The sequence below is a fragment of the Neofelis nebulosa genome, chromosome 3 (assembly GCF_028018385.1).
Source record: "Neofelis nebulosa isolate mNeoNeb1 chromosome 3, mNeoNeb1.pri, whole genome shotgun sequence".
Lineage (NCBI taxonomy): Eukaryota > Metazoa > Chordata > Mammalia > Carnivora > Felidae > Neofelis > Neofelis nebulosa.
This window is the reverse complement of record NC_080784.1, coordinates 150,791,208-150,798,458: the sequence shown is the minus strand read 5'-3', so window position 1 is coordinate 150,798,458 and position 7,251 is coordinate 150,791,208.

The following is a 7,251-nucleotide window of genomic DNA, read 5'->3' as shown; positions in this document are numbered from 1 at the left end:
TTTGTTCTTCTGTACATAACACCTCTGCCTTTTTGGTCTGCTTCTAAGATTTTCTTTTTTATTTATTTTTTTGAGTATAGTTGACACACAATGTTACATTATTTGCAGGTATACAACATGATGATTCAACTTCTCTGTACTTATCTACGCTCCCCACAAATGTAGCTACCAGCTATCACTGTAGAATGCTATTAAAATGTCATGGACTATATTCTCTATGCTGGGCCTTATATCCTTGTGACTACGATTTTCTTTTTTTCTATCACTGGTTTTGAGCAATTGAATGATGATATGCCTTGGTATGGTTATTTTCACAGGGAGTATATGTGCGCGCGTGTGTGTGTGTGTGTGCATGTTTTAGATTTATTGATCTTCTTGGAATTATGGGTTTACAGTCATTATTTCTCTTGTTCTTCCTTTTGAAACCTCAGGCCACGTAAAGTTATTCATAGCTCACTGATGCTTTATTCATTTTAAAAAATTCTTTTCTCTCCTCGTGTTTCATTTTATTTATCTATTTATTTTGAGAAACAGAAAGCATGAGCAGGGGAGGGGCAGAGAGAGAGGGAGACAAAGACTCCCAAGAAGGCTCCATGCCTTCACCACAGAGTCCCATGCAAGGCTCTATCTCATAAACCATGAGATCATGACTTGAGCTGAAATCAACAGTCCGATGTTTAACTGACCGAGCCACCCAAGCACCCCTGTGTTTCATTCTAAATAACATCTATTGCTATGCCTTCATGGTCATTGACCTTTTCTTCTGCAATGTGGAGTCGATGTTAATGCCACTTATTGCTTTTTTATCTCAGACATAGTTTTCGTCTCCAGAATATCATTTTGGAAATGATTATACTTTTGTTATCTCAATTTCTTGAGCATATTGAATACAGTTAAAATGATTGTTTTAAAGCCATCATTTGCTAATTCTAACATCATGTTAGTTCTAGGTAGTTTTCAATTGAATAAATTTTTTATTATGGTTTTTTTTGTCTGCTTCTTTGCATGCCTTGTTTTTGTTTTGTTTTGTTTTGTTTTGTTTTTGGATGTCTGCTCTTATCTCCTTGTGGCCTGGGGATTCCTTCAAGGCAGTCATCTGGAAATCACAGGGCTCATTTTTTTTCCTGTTACTCCATTTTGCTTAGGAGCTATGATGGTTAACTTTATTGATCAACTTGAGTGTAGCATGAGATGACCAGCTATTTGCTTAAATATCATTCTGAGTATTTCTGTGAGGGTGTTTTTGGATGACATTAATATTTAAATTGGTATATTGAATAAAGCAGATTGCTCTTCTTAAAGTTGAAAGCCTGAATAAAACAAAAAGACTGGCCCTCCCCCAACTAGGAGAGAATGCTTCTTGCCCAACAATCTTTGAACTGTGACATCAGCCTTTTTCCTGTCCTCACACTGGAACTAAAACATTTACTTTTCCTGAGTCTGGTAACTGACAGCTTTCAAGCTAAAACACTATCAGCTCTCCTGGTTCTTAGGCCTTCTCCAGTCTCAGACTGGAATTAAATCATCAGCTATTCTGGATCTCCAATTTGCCAATTTATCCTGCAGATCTTGGGACTTGTCTGCCTGTAAAACCTCATAAACCAATTAGGTATAATAAATCTCTTTATATGTATATGTGTGTGTGTGTGTGTGTGTGTGTACATAATGTACATATAAAAAATTCCTTAGTAAACTGTTTGATGTAACTATCCTAATCATAATCATACTAACAATACTAACTTCAAATTAGAATCTCATTACTCTGTTAAGTCTTCAAAAAAATTTGAATCCTAGGACCATATTATATTATTATTCTCTCTTCTCCAGAGAAACAGAACCAATATTTTATATATATAATGTATATCTTAATATATATTAAATTATATATAAAATATGAATTATATATTATAAAAATTAATATGTTATATATATAAATTTATTTATATATAATAAAAATATATTTATATATATTTGGAGAGAGAGAGAGAATTCATTATGAAGAATTGGCTCATGCAATTATAAAGACTGACAAGTTCCAGGACATGTAGATGACAAACTGAGACTCAGGATAACCAATGGTTTAGTTCCAATCTGAAGGTCAGCAAACTTGAGACCCAAGAACAACCAACGCTTCAGTTTGAGTGTGAAGGCAGAAAAAAAAAACTGATGTCTCAGCTCCAAGGCATTCAGGTTGTATGAATTGTCCCTGACTCCCTGGAAGAGGAAGTCTTTTTGTTCTATTTAGGCTTTCAACTAATTGGATAAGGCACATTCACATTAGAAAGGGAAATCTGCTTTATTCAGTCTACCAGTTTAAATGTTAGCCTCATCCAGAAATACCCTCACAGACCTAGTATAATGTTGCCCAAATATCTGGGCTCCCTGTGGCCCAATTAAGTTGACACATAAAATTGATCATCGCAGAGAGTTACTCACTAAACTTTGTTGAAGGTTTTTTTTTTTAAGTATATTTATTTATTTTGAGAGAGTGTAAGTACGTGCATGCAGGTATGGGTAAAGAGAGGGAGAGAGAAAGAATCCCAAGCAGGCTCCACACTGTCAGTACAGAACCTGATATAGGGGCAGAACTCAGGAACCGTGAGATCATGACCTGTGCCAAAGTTGGACGCTTAGCTGACTGAGCCACCCAGATGCCCCTTTGCACTGAACTTTGTAAATAAAACTCTAGCTTTGCTTTTACTACTGTTTCTCATTTTACAACTCTCTCACTCCCCATCCCCACAGAATGTAAAAATCCTAGAAATGGAAGGAAATGTAAAACATAGAAGTTATAGGACCCTTGGAACCTATTGTTCCATTTATTTTTGAGACTCTTGTAATAAAAAAATAATACATAGTATATATTACACATGAATAGAGTTTGAATTAGCAATCTGAATTATATAGTATCTTAGAAGAACTCTTATTGTCGCTAGCAAAATAACTATAACTAGACTTCAAAGATTGCCAACTAGAGGTTCTTAAATGGATTGATATATACATATATATATATAATTTTTATCATGTAAATATTTTGTAAATGATTTAGTGATCCCAAAATTCCTTGAAGGAACTTGAAATAGTGATGAAGCTTTCAATATTTACTTGTATAATTACACACACAAAATCACTAATTTAAAAGCCACCTGCTGCTTAAACTGTTATGCCTAAAATTAATTTGTATAGCAAGAAGTATGTTTTTGATTAGGAAAAACTTGTTAATACAATAGCCTGGTGTTTTAGAGGTAATTCTTCCACACATCCTTGAAAAATAGTCTAGAAGAGAGAAATCTGGACAAAGATTTCTTCATTTTACATTATAAGACATGTATTATATATCGTAACTTTATATCTTATAATTAATAGGTATGCACACAAAATTAGTGTGTCTTTTTGTCTCCCCAGTAAAAGTTGTTACTAAATCATGGGCTTGTCTTTAAATATATGGTATCTTGGGGTGCCTGGGTGGCTCAGTCGGTTGAGCGACCAACTTCAGCTCAGGTCATGATCTCATGGTTTATGAGTTCCAGCCCTGCGTTGGGCTCTGTACTGACAGCTCAGAGCCTGGAGCCTCTTCAGATTCTGTGTCTCCCTCTCTCTCTGCCCCTCCCCCACTCATGCTCTGTCTCTCTGTGTCTCAGAAATAAATAAACATTAAAAAAATTTTAAATATACTGCATCTTATGCTAGGAAAACAGTAAAAATAATCAGGATTTTTCATCTTTATTACTGCTCATAAAGGAGCTGGGTCCTTTGGAGGCCTGAAGAACAGTATAATGATGGAAAAGCAGAGGTTTAGTATAAGTAGACACATGAATTTAAGGCAGATGAGATCCTAAGATGAGATGCCGATAAAAGCTGAGTGACCAGGGCATTTTAAGAAAACTATATTAAATATTCCATATTAATTTGTTGCCTTCTCTATGCTTCTCAATCATCTTCTATTTGGTGGTAAATATTTGGTTGCCTTAGCAGTCCCTTGTTAGTGCAGGAACAGAGTCTAGTAGAAGAAATTCTCCAGCATGAATTACTGTGGAATACGTCAGCAGCCCCAAGAAGGGAACAAATAATGTGGTTGGTCAAGAACCCAGCAGAAGCAGAAAGTAGAAAGGAGTGAAATAGATTCTATAAGCTCTGTACTTGGAGTGAAGTAGATATTGAGTGAACTGAATGAGTGAATGATTAAAGCTGCATGTCCCACTTAGAATCTTCTAAGATCTTGGGGGTAGTGATACTTCTTAATTTGGATATACAGGCAGGAATGAGTGACAGCAGAAGGCAACATAATATATTTGGATATTAGACCTGAATTTCACATAATAAATGAAACTGTTTTCCCTAAAACATTTTGTTCCACTAACTTATTAGCCAATTATTTCTGCCCAGATTTTATTAAGGTAACTATTGATCCCAAATATCATTCGAATGCTTATATATTTTGAATTAATTGAGGAAAGTAAGTAAGGCTCTCTTTTTCTTCTTTGGTTCCACAATACAAAATTCAGTAGCACTATAACCCCGCTACCAGCTCTTATTATGCATATAGATTATTATGGGAAAGCAAATAAATACTGAGGACACAGCACCCCCAATTTTGTACTGTCTGCTACAAATCATGTGGACAAATTCGTTCCCCACTTGGTGGGTGGTTAATGTTATTTCATACGTTTATAATATCATTCCTGGGTCCATTCATGTCTTCACTCATTCTTTTTCATTAAATCATTCATTTTGATTCATTTGTTCTATTTTTTAAAATATTTATGTAATCAATTCACAATTGCTATTCAAATACAGTTCATGTACAAGCACCATGTACTATCGGCATCACCTAAGAGCTTTTTAGAACTGTAGCATCTCAGGCCTCAACATAGAATCAAATTTATATTTCAACAAAGTTAAATTGTAATTTGTATGCACAAGGTAATTTGTATGCACAGTAAAATGTGTAAAGCATGACTTTAAACCACTTTTAATCTACTCTCTAACAATATAGGGTAGATATAAATGATATATCAAACTGAATTCATGTCTTCTAGAAAACAAATTGTATCGACTGTGCTACCCACCCCAATGGTGAGTCTCACTTTTATTCTGTGGAAGAGATTAAGTATCAAGTGCAGAGAATCTGCTCAAAGACATACCACAAGTGAGTGGCAACCAGAAACAGACTTTGATTTATCTCATCCAAATGAGGGTGTTCATAATTTGTAAGGAAATTTTTCTCTGACAAAGCAGACTTGCCTCTGACTAAAACCTTAAGCTATTAATGCTGCAGAAATGTTGTCAGAGAAGCATGTATATGAGTAACAAGATGAAAATAAAGCAGCTGATTCTGAATACATACTAGTCACATCTGGAAAGTGGGTATAACCAATTCAGGAACCTAAGAGTAGTAGTCCTGAATTGCACTGCCTTTGTGTGACCCATGGATAATGATGAATTCAGAATTACAGGGGGAGATGGATGCAGTGGGGTCAAGTTGGAAGACATAACGTAACTAATGTCACTGAGCCTGATACCCTGGAAGGTGGTTTATGAATGATATTTAAAATTATAAAAATTAGTTTATAAACATCTTTTAAATCCTATCAGAAAGTGACATACAATTTTATGTGGTTATATATGATAGTTTACATGACATGACAGGTCTTCCTACTTGAGCAATAGGGAGAAAATTACAATATCTAGATTAGCTTTTAAAAAGATCAATGGTAGGGGCTCCCAGATGGCTCAGTTGGTTGAACATCTGACTCTTGATTTCGACTCAGGTCATGATCTCAGGGTCATGGGATTGAGTCCTGCCTTGGCTCTGAGCTGGGCATGAGCCTGATAAAGATTTTCCCCTCACCCCCTTCTGTCTCTCTCTCTCTCTTCCTCTTGCCCTTCTCCTCTCCTCACCCATGTGCTATCTCTCTATCTCTCTCTGTCTCTCAAGAAAAAAAAAAGAGACCAATGGTAAAAAGAGAAAAATGAAAAACAACTCCCCTCTTAGGAGAAACTAACTGAGATAATTGACATTAAAACTGAATGGTTCTTTTAATGAGAAAAGAATATTTGTTTCCATTTGTTTCACCCTAATGAAATCCAACTTTATTCCCCTATGAGGCATGCAGTTTCATAAGAAGACCCCCAAACCTGGCATGCTTCAGAAAAGTCCAACTGACCCTAGAAAAAGAAATGTGATCACGGAAAGCCCAAGAGATTGTGCACAGCATCAACAACAATACTGAGTTTCCTGTGGGAAAACTGGAATTAGGCAACAGCATTTAAATTGCAAACATGTGTTCAAAATGGAAATCACTAAAGAAGCCCAATGCTTTATGGCTGCAGGACAAAAACTTCAAGGCAAGAAATTTTAAAAAGCAAATTTTACCTCACGATTTAATCTCCTTTTTCAGTGTTTATTTTCAGTCAGTGGTGCTGGCACCGAAAAGAACCCTGGGAGCTGATGGTAGTCCCGGGATGGCAGGGCGAGGGAAGCCTGGGGAGGCTCACTTCTGAAGCCAGGACAAAAGCAAGTTCAGGATTGGCTCTGCATATAGTAGTCAGTGACTTTACAGGCAGTTAAGATATAAAAAGTTTGAACTACACACACATTCACACACACAGAGGCGGGCACTGCTGTTTCAACAGCTGACAGAACCAGGAAGCAGAGAAGGAAATGGATCAGGGTGGTGACCAGAAGTAAGCACAGTCAGATTGCCTGAATTTGAAGGTTTCCACAGGGTTTCACAGGGTCTGAGAGAAATGCCTAGGGAAAAATCTGAAGCATCAGTGTATGTAAGCCTGTTGCTCCTCTTATAAGAATGTTTTCTAACATTTTTTTAAAATGCTTATTTATTCTTGAGAGATAGAGACAGAGCATGAGCAGGGGAGGGGCAGAGAGAGACACAGAATCCAAAGCAGGCTCCAGGCTCTGAGCTGTCAGCACAGAGCCCGACGTGGGGCTCGAACCCGTGGACTGCGAGATCATGACCGAGCTGAAGTTGGACACCTAACCGACTGAGCCACCCAGGCGCCCCATAATAATTTTGATTATGATGAAAAGCCATTGTGTGTTTGTGTGTGTGCTTCATCTAAAAGCAAGTGTAAACGTAAGTTTACAATATCGCAGAAAGGGCAAACATATACAAACATTTACTGACAATGAAATAATTTCGGGAAGCAGAAACAGGGTAGAACTGATGGTTTCTGTCACTCTAATTTCTACAACTTCTCAACATTTTATTTTTATATGCTGAGTCACTA